Source organism: Bos mutus, chromosome 20, assembly GCF_027580195.1.
Source record: "Bos mutus isolate GX-2022 chromosome 20, NWIPB_WYAK_1.1, whole genome shotgun sequence".
NCBI classification, from domain to species: domain Eukaryota; kingdom Metazoa; phylum Chordata; class Mammalia; order Artiodactyla; family Bovidae; genus Bos; species Bos mutus.
In genome coordinates, this window is record NC_091636.1 from 2995542 (window position 1) to 3008529 (window position 12988).

Below are 12988 nucleotides of genomic sequence, written 5' to 3' on the forward strand. Positions count from 1 at the left end.
TTTACTGTAGAGAGGTGCACCTCTCACCCTCCCGGCATTGCAGGCGTTGCCTGGGGTGTAGAAAGTTCCAGCTCATGGAATGAAGGGATGCCATCAGTGTGGGGAGCTCCCCTTAATCATGGTGCCGTGAATCTAAGGCCTCCGGCTTTCCCTTGTCTTTGCCCTATTCTGTAAGGGCAAAATGTGTATCCTGTTTCGGTCCAGATTGGATTATTCTGAATTCAGGTACTGTGGGGTGGTGGGAGTACTGACAATTTTCTTCAATTACCTTGCTTCTTTTATTCCCCAAATATTATCTATAATGCATTCACTACTAAGCGATGGTCTTCTGAAAACAAAAGATGTATCAGTGGTGGTGAGAGTAATTTATTTGACTTAAGGGACACCAGCTCACAGCTAAATTCCGTGCTTTACCTCTCCATCTGTCTACCTACCTACCTACCTATCAAACCGTCTTGGAATGGCAATATTCAAGTCTTTGAAAAGAACGTTCTTTGAAATGCCAGTCTGGGTCCTGCTGCATCGTCACCATTCTCTGAGATGAGAAGGAGCCAGGAACGTTTCTCATCTTCTCCTTTGGTTCACGTTTCTGTGGGATGTTTTGCCAATTTCAAGACGAAGTAGCCGAAATGTTCCAAAATTACTTCCTACAGGTCATATCTGAGTAAAATGCAGCAGAGGAAAGTTAGTGTTTTGTCTTTCTTGAACATTTACTAAGACTTGCAGGGGAAATATTTTCATTTAACTTTTGAATAAAGATGACTGGCTACCATAAACCCATCATTTTTCACTTGTTCACTTGGGTGTAAATCTTCTATTTGCTGTCACTTGTCACTACTCATTTATTCATTCTTCTTGTGTATTTATTAGAATTAGATGAATGTAATTTGTAAGACATGGTTTTTACTGAAAAGATATCTTCTCAAAGTTATTTAAGGGAATTCATAACAAAAAAGTGTGAAGACCCTGATCCAGTTCAATTTGTGCATCTGTGCTTGCTATACTGAGGCATAGGTGTATAGTCTCATTCTGAAAACTCCCCAGGACACTGGTTGCCTGCTTGCCTTCTGCAGCTGGGAGCACAAAGGTGCCTCAGCATGGTCTCATGAGGGGGGACCTCAACAGGCAACCTTTGGGGAGCTCACAGTTGAAGTGAACAGCTGGACTCTAAAACAGTAAATGGAGATTTAACTGCAAGGAGAAAGTGGGGAAGGGCAGTCCAGGCAAAAGGAACATCAATGTGACAGCAGAGAGAAGCAAAAAGATATAAAGATATATGGAATATAACCTGGCCGAAACTAGGGAGTGTGAGGTAGAGTGATGGGAGATGCAGCTGGGAAGGGGAGAGACAGTCAAGGCCATGGCTTTCATAGCCCCCATTAAAAAAAATGTCCACTCATATATATATATACACATATATGCATGTATACTAAGGCACTTCAGTTGTGTCCGACTCTTTGCAACTCTATTGACTGTAGCCCACCAAGCTCCTCTGTCAATAGGATTCTGCCAGCAAGGAAACTGGAGTGGGTTGCTGTGCTCTTCCGGACCCAGGGATTGAACCCATGACTTTTGTGTCTCCTGCATCGGCAGGTGGGTTCTTTACCACTAGCACCACCTGGGAAGCTATATATATGTACATGTATATATATATGTATCTGTGTGTGTATCTATGTATATACACATGTGCGTGTCTATGTGTGTGCATATATATGTATATATATAAAAGGTTTCTCTATTTGGCTGCCTCGGGTCTCAGTTGCATCCTGCAGGATCTTTGGTTGTGGCGCAAGAGCTCCTTAGCTGTGGTGTGGGGACTTAGTTGTCCATGGCTTGTGGAATCTTAGATCCCCGACGGGGGCTGAGCTGGTGTCCCCTGCATTGGCAGGCAGATTCTTAACCACTGGATCACCGGGGACAGCCCCACAGCCCCCATTTGGCACAGCACTCTTGCACGGTGCGCGTGTCTCCAAGTTCACACACACCCTGGTCTGTACACACAGGAACAGTCACACTCCAACACTCTGCCAAATGCACACCACTAAGTTGGCACAAGGCCATGCCTCCCTGCTGCCTTCCCCGCTTCTTCCTTCCCGCTTCCTTCCTTTTCTGAGTACCTACTCTATACTGGGCTCCTTGGAGATGAGAACTGTGATCTCTGCCCCCAGTCTTATTGAGGAGACAGTTAACAGTGACCACACACTGTGGTTAGGACACAACAGGCGAGGAGAGTACAAAGAGGGAGTCAGTCAGCGAGGATGTCCTGGAGGAGGAGGCCTGGAAGCTGAGAGCTGAAAAAAGGAGGAAGCGCCGGCAAGAATAGAAGGGGGTGGGAGGGGTGGAACCTTCTAGGTAGAAGAAGCAGCATGTGCAAAGATCTGGCTAAGAGAGCAAAGCCTCCAGGAAAACACAGAGAGGATCCCCAGGGAGGATTCGTTATTTCAACTTGGTTGGAAAAAATGGGGGAGGGGATGTTACTCCAGGACTCTCCTCAGGTTTCTGTTTTGCTGGGGAGGCGGGGCCCTGGGCTGATGGACAAGGATGAAGGTGTTGGGTACCACACCTTCCTCAAGAACCCCCAGGGGGCTGCTTTAGATTCACATATGATTCTGTTCCTCATGGGAAAGCAGTCACTGAGGATCATTCCCAACCAGGGTGACTTCAGGACAAGTGTGTGGGGACACTTTTGGTTGTCACAATTGGACGGCAGCTATGGGCCTCTAGTGGGTAGAGACCAAGGATGTTGCTAAACATCATACAATGTACAGAACAGACCCCACAACGAAGAGTCATCTGGACAAAATGTCAGTTGTACTGAGATTGGAAAACCTTGGCCCAGATCCATTTTTTTCAGGAAAGTGGCAAAATGGTTATTTTTCTAGTGCTATCAATTCTTCTGCAGTGATTGACTGGGATTCTTCTGTAAACAGGAACTTTTCTCCATCAGCTATTCAGTTACCCCAAGAGATTCACACAGAAAGACAAGTACCTGATTTTTCATTTACCAGCTTTCAGAATACTTCATTAACTAGCATTCTCCAAAGATGACCAAAGCATTTTTTTTTCAGTACCGCTGTGAGAATTTTAAGAAACTTAATGTCTTTCTTTCCTTGTTTTTAAAAAATATTTATTATTTGGCTGTGCTGTGTCTTAGTTGCAACATGTGAACTCAGTTGCAGCATGTGGGATCTAGTTTCCTGACCGGGGATCGAATCCAGACCCCCTGCATTGGGAGCATGGAGTCTTAGCCACCGCATCACCAGGAAAGTCCCAAGAAACTGAATGTCTTTCAATGCATGGCCATGATCAGTCTTTGTGAAGGGCAGATCCCTTCATCTTTGGCCAGTGAGGACTCCTTGGGGTGACTCCTGCGTCTTTCTGTCATTGCCTTACTGTTCTGATCGCTGTTTTGCTTCTGGGTATGACAAGGTGTCCCTGGGTTATCTCGTACATTTTTAAGTTCTTAGAACAGTGCCTGGGACTTGTGAGTGTTCATCTAGCTCAGTGATTATTGTAAGGACAGAAATCAGTTCCTCCAAATTGCTTCCTCACAACCCCCAGTGATTTCTAACACTTGCTTTCTGTACCTCCAGGCAGTTTGGGGCAGGTCCTGAGTGTGATGAAGATTCAGGTTAGCCAGAGAGGGTTGCAAACAGTGGCTTTGTTGGGCAGAGGGACTTGCCAGCCAAGAGAGCACGTCGATTAGAAGCTAGGGCAAATGGGCAGAAGAGAGGGGCAAATTAGCTAATTCAAGGAGTCAAGCCCTGGCTTTTGTTTTCACTGTCAATTGTAATCCTGCCATAACCTTTGACCTAAGCCTTGGGGCAATTAGTGCCTGCAAGAGAGTGGTGGTAGGTTTGAACTTCTGCCTCCCTCCTCAGGCTGAGTCAATACCTTTGTATTCCATTACATGTAATTGAGGCGAAGGGGCTTATTTAAGCTAACAAATGATTATTTCCCACAATAGAACCTCCATGCTAGTTAGTGAATTGGCTCTTCTAGGCAGCCTATGTTTTGTCTGCAACCAAAGCCTGTATTTCACTGATGGCTTTGTCTTCTTTCCTCCTGCTTTCTTGCTTCTCTCCCCTGCTCCTCCCCTTGTCCCTCACAATTCAATTGAGTAAATTCAATGTAACTAGCATTCACACTTAGATTTAGGCATTAGACAGGCCAGGCCCTTAGATCTCAGTCCGGGTCTGGGCCACCCCAGATGGATCTGACAGCCTATTGGCAAAGACAGACACATAAACAGATAAATTATAAATTATACTCTGGTATGGTAACTTTAAATTAATTCAGCAAGTCTAGACAAGGAAGATAGATGATGTGGAGGGGACCTTGTGCAGAAGAGTTGAGAAGGGAGACGAGACTAGAGACATCTGAATCATTAGACATGAGGCTTCCATGGACCCAAGAGGGATTTTATCCAAGTGATTTGAAGGTAGTTATTTAATAGAATGTGGCAGATTTCTCATTACAGATCACAGATTTGGTTTGGGTTCCCTGCTTGCCTATGGGGTCACGTACTTCACAGAAGTCTTATGCCAGTCTTATCCTCAATGGGGTGAGTCTTGATTCATCAATGCTTGTCATACTAATCATATTCCCCTATCCAGTGATTGGCTTAAGACAGGGGTATATGATTCTATTCTGACCAATGAGCTATGAGGGATGGTCTGTGGTGGCGGCGGCGGTGGTGGTGGTGGTTGGACATATTTCTATGGAAGTTTCTTAACCTTAAAAACAGACACAGGGAAATCATAATCCCCTCTCTGGGTCTAGATTTTGGTGAGGACGTGATGGTTGGAGCAATTGTAGCCTTTTTGCAACCATGAGGAGAACCAGTTGTTATACTGAGGGCAATAGAACAAAGAAGAAAGGAACCTGGATCCTCAATGCCAGTTAAGCTCCTAAATAAAGCAACATGAGTCCTTTCTGCCTTGAGATTCTCACTGTCTGAGATAACAAAATTTTCTTACATATAAGTCTCTTTCAGTTGGGTCTTCTGTTATGTGTTGCTGAAAGTTTCCCAACTAATAACACAGAAGAGAAGGTAGAATTTGAAGAACGGGTCATGAGAAAGAAAAAAGCATTTCAGGAAGGTGACACTGCCCAGACAAAGATACTGAGAAAATAGGAAACGTACATTGTAAGTGCACGGATGGCCCAGTTCTGAGAGGTAAAGTCAGATAGGGTTTAGCCAGGTTAGGCAGCAGCACATTTCCCTCTCTCTGCCTCCCTCTGTTCCCTCATGCTTCCTTCCTCTTCTTCAGCTAGTCTTCTCTCCAAAGGTACATAGGAGTGAGATGCAGGTAGCTGTAATCTTAGCCTATATACAAAGTTTACTGAGTATTCACTCTGCCCCAGACCTTGTGCTGGGCTGAATGGTTCCCTCTGAAACAGGTATCTAGTCTTGGGATAGAGACAAAAATGTAAACCTGTTTCTAAACATGTGGTTAGTTTTAGATGATTTGTGGGCTAATGTTTGTTTTTTATTTGAACAGCTATGAGTTTATTTTAATGATCAAATTCTATACATGGCAGAAATTTACATTTTCCTTTCAAATGTATCTAAGCATAGGGAAAAAGAGTTCATTTAAGGAAAGCTAGTTGGTGATGTTATAGGTGGTACGTGCCTCTGATAAAACTTGTGCAGGGATAAAACCTGTATGTGTGTGTGCATGTGCATGTGTTCGTCTGCTCAGTTTTTTCCCCAGTCATTTGAGAATAGACTTTTATTCTTTCAGAAACTTCTGTTTCTGTAATTTATGTAGTTCTACTGGGAGATGCCATATACATGTATGACATGTATCCCTATTTGTACCATACCATATTCAATTAGTCCAGTATCTTCTCTGAGAATTTGTCAAAGCAAGAAAAGCCTCTCTATAGTGGCAGAAGTTATGAGGCGTGTGACTTGAGAACTGTTGGCTATTCCTTGCCCTGCCAAGGACCCTGACCTGGAGTGAGGGAGGCAGGCAAAGAGAAGGAGAAATAGGAGATACAGTTCATTCTTATTGTTCATGGTAGTTATGTTCTGTAAGTAACCACAAACTGAACTAGTAAATATCCAACTATTGCTCCTCGGGGAAATACAGGTTTAGGTTCCTGTGAGCCCCTGGTCACATTCTCATCAACTGATCAATGCAGTGTTGTTGTTCAGTCACTCAGTCATGTCCAAGTCTTTGAGATCCCATGAACTGAGGCATGCCAGGCTTTGCTGCCCCTCACCATCTCCTGGAGTTGGATCAAATTCATGTCCATTGAGTCAGTAATGCCAGCCAACCATCTGATTCTCTGTCATCCCCTTCTCCTCCTGCCCTCAATGTTTCCCAGCATCACGGTCTTTTCCAATGAGTCATCTCTTCGAATCAGGTGGCCAGAGTATTAGAGATTCAGCTTCAGCATCAGTCCCTCCAATGAACAGTCAGGACTGATTTCCTTTAGGATGGACTGGTTGGATCTCTTTGCAGTCCAAGGGACTCTCAAGAGTCTTCTCCAGCACCACAGTTCAAAAGCATCAATTCTTCACACTCAGCCTTCTTTACGGTCCAATTCTCACATCCGTACATGACTACTGGAAAAAACATAGCTTTGACTAGATGGACCTTTGTTGGCAAAGTAATGTCTCTGCTTTTGAATATGCTGTCTAGGTTGGTCATAGCTTTTCTTCCAAGGAGCAAGTGTCCTCTAATTTCATGGCTGCAGGCACCATCTGCAGTGTTTGGAGCCAAGGAAGTAAACTTGTCACTCGTTCCACTTTTTCCTCATCTATTTGCTATGAAAGTGATGGACCCGGATGCCATGATCTTAGTTTTTTGAATGTTGAGTTTTAAGCCAACTATTTCACTCTCCTCTTTCACCTTCATCAAGAGACTCTTTAGTTCTTCTTCACTTTCTGCTTTTAGGGTGGTATCATCTATGTATCTGAGGTTGTTGATATTTCTCCCAACAATCTTGATTCCAGCTTGTGATTCACCACCCCTGTATTTCACATGATATATTCTGCATGTAAGTTAAATAAGCAGGATGACAGTACACAGCCTTGACGTACGCCTTTCCCAATCTGGAACCGGTCCATTGTTCCACGTAAGGTCTAACTGTTGCTTCTTGTCCTGTATGCAGGTTTCTGAGGAGACAGATAAGGTGATCTGGACCTTGTGTTACTTGTGTTCCTGTTTAAAGACAATTTACTTAACGTACATTGTTGACTCACTAACATTAAGCTCACAGCCAGCAACGCTCTAACTCACTTCTGAAGGAACCTTATCTAACACACATGTTTTCTCCATAAGACACATCACAGCGTTCTTGCACTTAGGATCCCTAGAGAGCACTTCATGTGCTTGGAGTCATTTTCAACAGTGAAATCGTCAACAAAAATCACTAAAATGAGAAAAAATATGGCATTAAATAGACTTAAAAGAAAGATGATTTTTCATAATATGAGAGCTGAGACCAGAAGGCAGAATGTCATCTAGTTTGACCTTAGCAAACCTTAGGAACACATGACTCAAATTTCTCACCACTCTGTGCATGTCCACAAATGACTATGAAATGCTACAAATATTGATCTGGGTTGCAAATAAATTTAACAAGTAAACAAATTTTCAAACACAGAACCCATGAAAAATGAGATTTACTATAACACACAGAGAGAGAGAGAGACAGAGAGAGACAGAGATGAGAGAGAGGGGGAGGGAGAGTGGGGGAGAGAGAGACTGCTTTTCTTTCTCTGCTGGGATTTGAGTCACAGGCTTTAGCTCCTTCTCTGCTCTTCTTATGGTTTGAATGTTCAGTTTTGTTTGTGTGAGATATTTCAAGCTTCCCTGGTGGTTCAGGGGTAAAGAACCCGCCTGCCAATGCAGGAGACATGAATTTGATCCCTTGGTCATGAAGATCCCTTGGAGAAGGAAATGGCAACCCATTCCAGTATTCTTGCCTGGGAAATCCCATGGACAGAGGAGCTTGGTGGGCTACAGTCCATGGGGTCACAAAAGAGTCAGGCATGACTTAGTGACTAAACAGCAGCAGTAATAACAATGAGATATTTCGGGATCCTTTCTATATCCTCCCCCCCTTTTTGTTTTAACTGAAGCTGATGCAGTTGGAGTTCTGTTGCTTCCAACCAAGAGTTCAGAGTTAGTATATAAAGCTCTTGGCACATAGTAGGTCCTCAGTGAATGTGAGTCCTTCCCTCATGGAATACAGGGTTGACTAAAGGTAACCAATGAGTGTATGTCGTAGGGAGCAACAGTGGTTAAGAAAAAAAGGCTTTATAATAATAACAAAAAATTGAGAGTGACATATTTCCAGCTCTTCCCTTTATCCCTACCAGCAGCAGTCACTTCTTGCCATGTTCCAGTACAGATGGAAAAGTCACCGAATTACAAACCCAGTTGCAAGCTATTTTTGGTGGAGTTGTGGTGTGTGTGTGTGTGTGTATAATGTACGCATTGGGATTCTTGGCCACAGCCTCTGTTTGTATCAGCTGTCAGCAAATCAGAGGCGCCATACACGTTTGTCATAATTCATTACATTAATTAACCACGTTTGAGAACTGGGCACAGGCCAGAGGGGATGCAGGGGAGGGAGGCCTCCACATTGTTGTGTCTGAACCTCCCGGGTCAGAATTTCCACGGTTTGATGGGCTGCCATCGCCTGCACATGTGTCCCCTGACACGCGGACCTTGATGAAATCATCATGTTTACATCTTTGAATATTCTCTGCAGATGATGCCCATGGCGGGAAGCCAGAGGCAGAGAGCATCCCAGAACTTGGCTCTGGAGGCCCATCTCTGTACCCAAAAGGAGTCTGGTATTACCCTGATGTCCGATACCAGATTGGGCACCCTCTGCTAGCCCACCCCTCTCTGGCCAGTTCTCTAGGCAGGCTGCCTGCGCTAAGCCTTCTGCAGGACAAAGGGTACCGGGCATACCACCCCCACTTAAGGCATGGTGGGGGAAGATGTCCTTTCTCCATGTCCCCCATTTCAGCAAGTGCCAGCTGCCAGGCTCAGAACTTGCAGATAATTCCTGACTCTTCTGCCATATCCAGTCTCCCCCCACATCCTGTTCATTCCCTTTATTCCCCTTCTCAGGTCCCTGGGCTTCAGCACTATCTCACCACTGCTCCATCTGGGCTCCCATCACCTCTCATTGGGACCACAGCAACAGCCCTGTCTCTGCTTCCTTTTTCCCTGTCTCTTGCTTCCATCTTTACTGCAGGCTGCAGCCAGAGGGAGTTTCTATGATGTACATAGCATATCACTCCTCTGTTCCCATTCCTCCACGCTTCTCATTGACCTTGGGATTCTTTGTGATGGCTTACAAGGCCTTTCCTGACCTGGCCCTGCCAATCACTGACTCCTGACTATTTTCAAGCCTTATTCTCCAGCCTCTCTAAAGTTCTTCCAGTAAGCTTTTTTTGGCCTAAGTTAATTTCTTCTGTACGCAACCACAGACCAGGACTCCTGAATCATCAAAGTTTATATTTGTTCTGTATGTCAGATGAAGGGCAATTTTGTTAATATTTTTTCAACAAAAATGTTCTCTGTCCTTACCATGTGCTCCGTAACTGGGCCTCTGATTGGTATTTAGCAACTAAATTTTTAATGACATCATTTAAACTACTGGATTGAACCTGACCTGAAGCCGGTGCCAAACATTTCCCAGTTTTGTTTTTGTTTTGTTTTGGCCATGCCATGCAGCTTGCAGGATCTTAGTTCCCACACCAGGGATTGAACTCAGGCCAGACAGTGAAAGTGCTGATTCCCAACCACTGGACCACAGGGGAATTCCGCTCTTAGTTTTTTAGTCAACAGATTCTCCTTATATTTGAATCAAAATTTCCGTAGCTTTCAACTTGACACAGACATTGAATTACAAGCTATTTTTGGACGGGATGATGCCTGCTTCATCCCGACTCTCATTATTTGCTAGGTGGACTTTGTATTAGCCAGGCCTATTATCAGTCTCTTTTCTTCCTTGGTGTGATTACCCTCTGCACATCACTTACAGTTTGTAAAGCATTTTCACGTCCATTGTCTCATTTAAACATGCCCACGATCCTGGGAGGTATGTGTGTGAGAGTGAAAGAAAGTGTTAATCACTCAGTCATGTCCGACTCTTTGCGACCCCTTGAACTGTAGCCTGCCAGGCTCCTCTGTCCATGGGATTTTACAGGCAAGAATACTGGAATGGGTAGCCATTCCCTTCTCCAGGGGATCTTCCCAACATGGGGACTGAACCTGGGTCTCCTGCATGGCAGGCAGATTGTTTACCATATGTATCCAATTTACAGATGAGAGAACTGAGGTTCAGAGAAGTAACAGGCTCGTCCAAGCTCACATGGTTAGTGAGAAGCAGGGCTAGCTTTAAAATCTTGTCCGCTGATTCAGAACTTGCATGTTTTCTTATACCTGTTCATTCATTCATTCATTCAAGAACAACAAAAATCACTGAATGCCAGACATCAGATCAAAAATGACTATGTCAGAGATTGTGCTAGACTTTGGAAATACACCAGTGAACGAGACAGGGTCCTTGTCCTTGAGGAACTTCCTGACTAGCAAGAGACACAGACGGTAGCAGTGATCTGTGATGGGGCACCTCTCTATTCTGAGCCTGAATGGCTGATCAACAAGCCACCACTGGAGGGGACAAGCCTCTATCATATCCAATCTCTTTGTTTCCCTGGGTAAAGTTCAAACTCCAGGCTTAGATGGAGTCGGGTAGAAGAGACACAATAGACTGTGTACAATGGGGAACAGGCGATTCTGCAAGAGAAAACTGAGACACTAAAAGGAAGGGGAAATAGGAACAAGAAATGTCTGCTAAAATTCAGGACGCTTGAGTCACTGGATTCCAAGGTGCCTGAGTGATGGTCAAGAGTTACCATTGCCATGTCCTGGCTTTTAGTAAGTGATTTCCCAATTTGGGACACTAGGGTTTTTTTCCCCTTAAGTTCTTTTGACTTATTTTGGAACCATCTTCTATGAATAAAAGTGTTGTTAAGCCCTGTAGGGAGAAGGTAGAGGTTGGTGAGCAGGGCCAATGCATTTTTAAAATCTTCTTCTGCCGTAATGTAAATACCTCCTATGTACTTTCTCAACCCAAGGCAGACATGACTAATTGAGCCTGGCATTCTTTCTCACTGAGCCTAGCTAGATAAACCCCAGGAATCTTACTGTACCCACAACCAACTGACCAGAGTCATGTGGTGACACCTATCTGCCAGTCCTGTTTTGGAGACTATGGGACCTCGGGAAAATCCCTTTCCCGGCACCTCAGTTTCCCCATCTGTTTCAATGACTGTCAGGTGCCTCCCGATTCTGACAGCGAGGGGTGGGAGTTCTTCCCAGTGGGGAGTCATTTCCATAGGGCAGGCCTCCAGGCTCCAGGTGAAGTTCGCCCCTCTCTTTCCTCATCCTCCTGGCACCTTCAGGACTGAGAAGCGAGTGAGAATCATATCATGTGCTGGGACACAGACTAAAGATTTCCCTCACGGTCGATGCATGTAATGCTGCTGGAGAACACCTGAGACTCAGGGATGTGGAGTCAAGGAGCAAATCGGCAAGAATGGTCACCATTTATTGAGCACCTACTGTGTATTCCTGGCCCCACCTCTAATTTCCAGCACAGCCTTCCGAGTTAATGTTATCCCTCTTTTTTATTTTAGTTTTTACTAGCGTGTAGTTGATCTACAATGCTGTGTTTGTTTCAGCTGTACAGCAAAGCAATTCATTTTTTTTTTCAGATTATTTCCATTATAGGTTTTTACAAGATACTGAATATTGTTCCCTGTATTATAGAGTAAATCGTCGTGCTTATCTATGTTATGTATAGTAGTTTGTATCTGTGGTGGTGAGCCCTTTATTTTATAAATGGATTGATTTGTGTTGTTTAGATCGATTTATATGTCATATAACATTTGTCTGACTTGCTTCACTAAGTATAATATTCTTTAGGCCCATCTGTGTTGCTGCAAATGGCCCTAGTTTATTCTTTTTTGGACTGAGGAACGTTGCATCCCACATCTTCTTAGGTCACTCTTCTGTTGATGGGCACTTGGGTTGTTTCCATGTCTTAGCCATTGTAAATAGTGTTGCTATGAACATTAAGGTGTGTGTATATTTTCAAATTAGAGCTTTTCTCCAGATAAATGCCCAGAATTTGGATTGTAGGATCATATGGTAGGTCTGTTTTTAGTTTTTTAAGGGCCCTTCATGCTATTATTCTCCATAGTGGCTGCACTAATCACCAACAACATAGGTGGGAATCCACATCCTTTCTTTGTTTGTAGACTTTGTGATGATGGGCCATTCTGACCATTGTGTGACATGATACCTTACTGTGGTTTTGATTTGCATTTCTTTAATAATTAGCCATGTTGAGAATTTTTTCATGTGCTGATTGGCCATTATCTGTGTCTTTTATGGAGAAATGTCCTCTGCCCACTTTCTGATTGGATTTTTTTTTTTTTTTAATATATTGTCATTCTTATCTTACAGTCAAGAGTGCTGATCTCTGAGAGTAACACACTCCCCCAGTGGCAAAGTCAGGATTAGAGCTCAGGTTCTGTGTCCATTGCTCTTTCACCAGTTCCACCTTCTTCCAGCTGGAGAGGCCCTAAGGGTGTGATTTGTAGTCCTTTGGGGGCTTTGCCAGGCCCAGCACCCACCCTGGTCCGGCTCCCCTGGGGGGCACTCTGTCTGTGCACCCAGTGCTGGCGCTCTGCCCAGCTCCCCATCTCTCCTGGCGTCGTGTTCCCTGGGCCTATTGGCCTATGTCTGCACTCTCTCTGGAGGGCTGCCCAGAACTGGAGAAGCTCCACAGAGGTGCCCAGGGAGGGCCATGCCTGAGGACTTCCATTCTCCTTCCACTCTGCCTTTTGGCCAGTGACTGGCTGATATTGCAGTCTGAAAGCCCAGTGCCCATGTCTGAAATCTGTGCAAACTCAGAGGGGTAATGTCCACCCCAGAGTCTC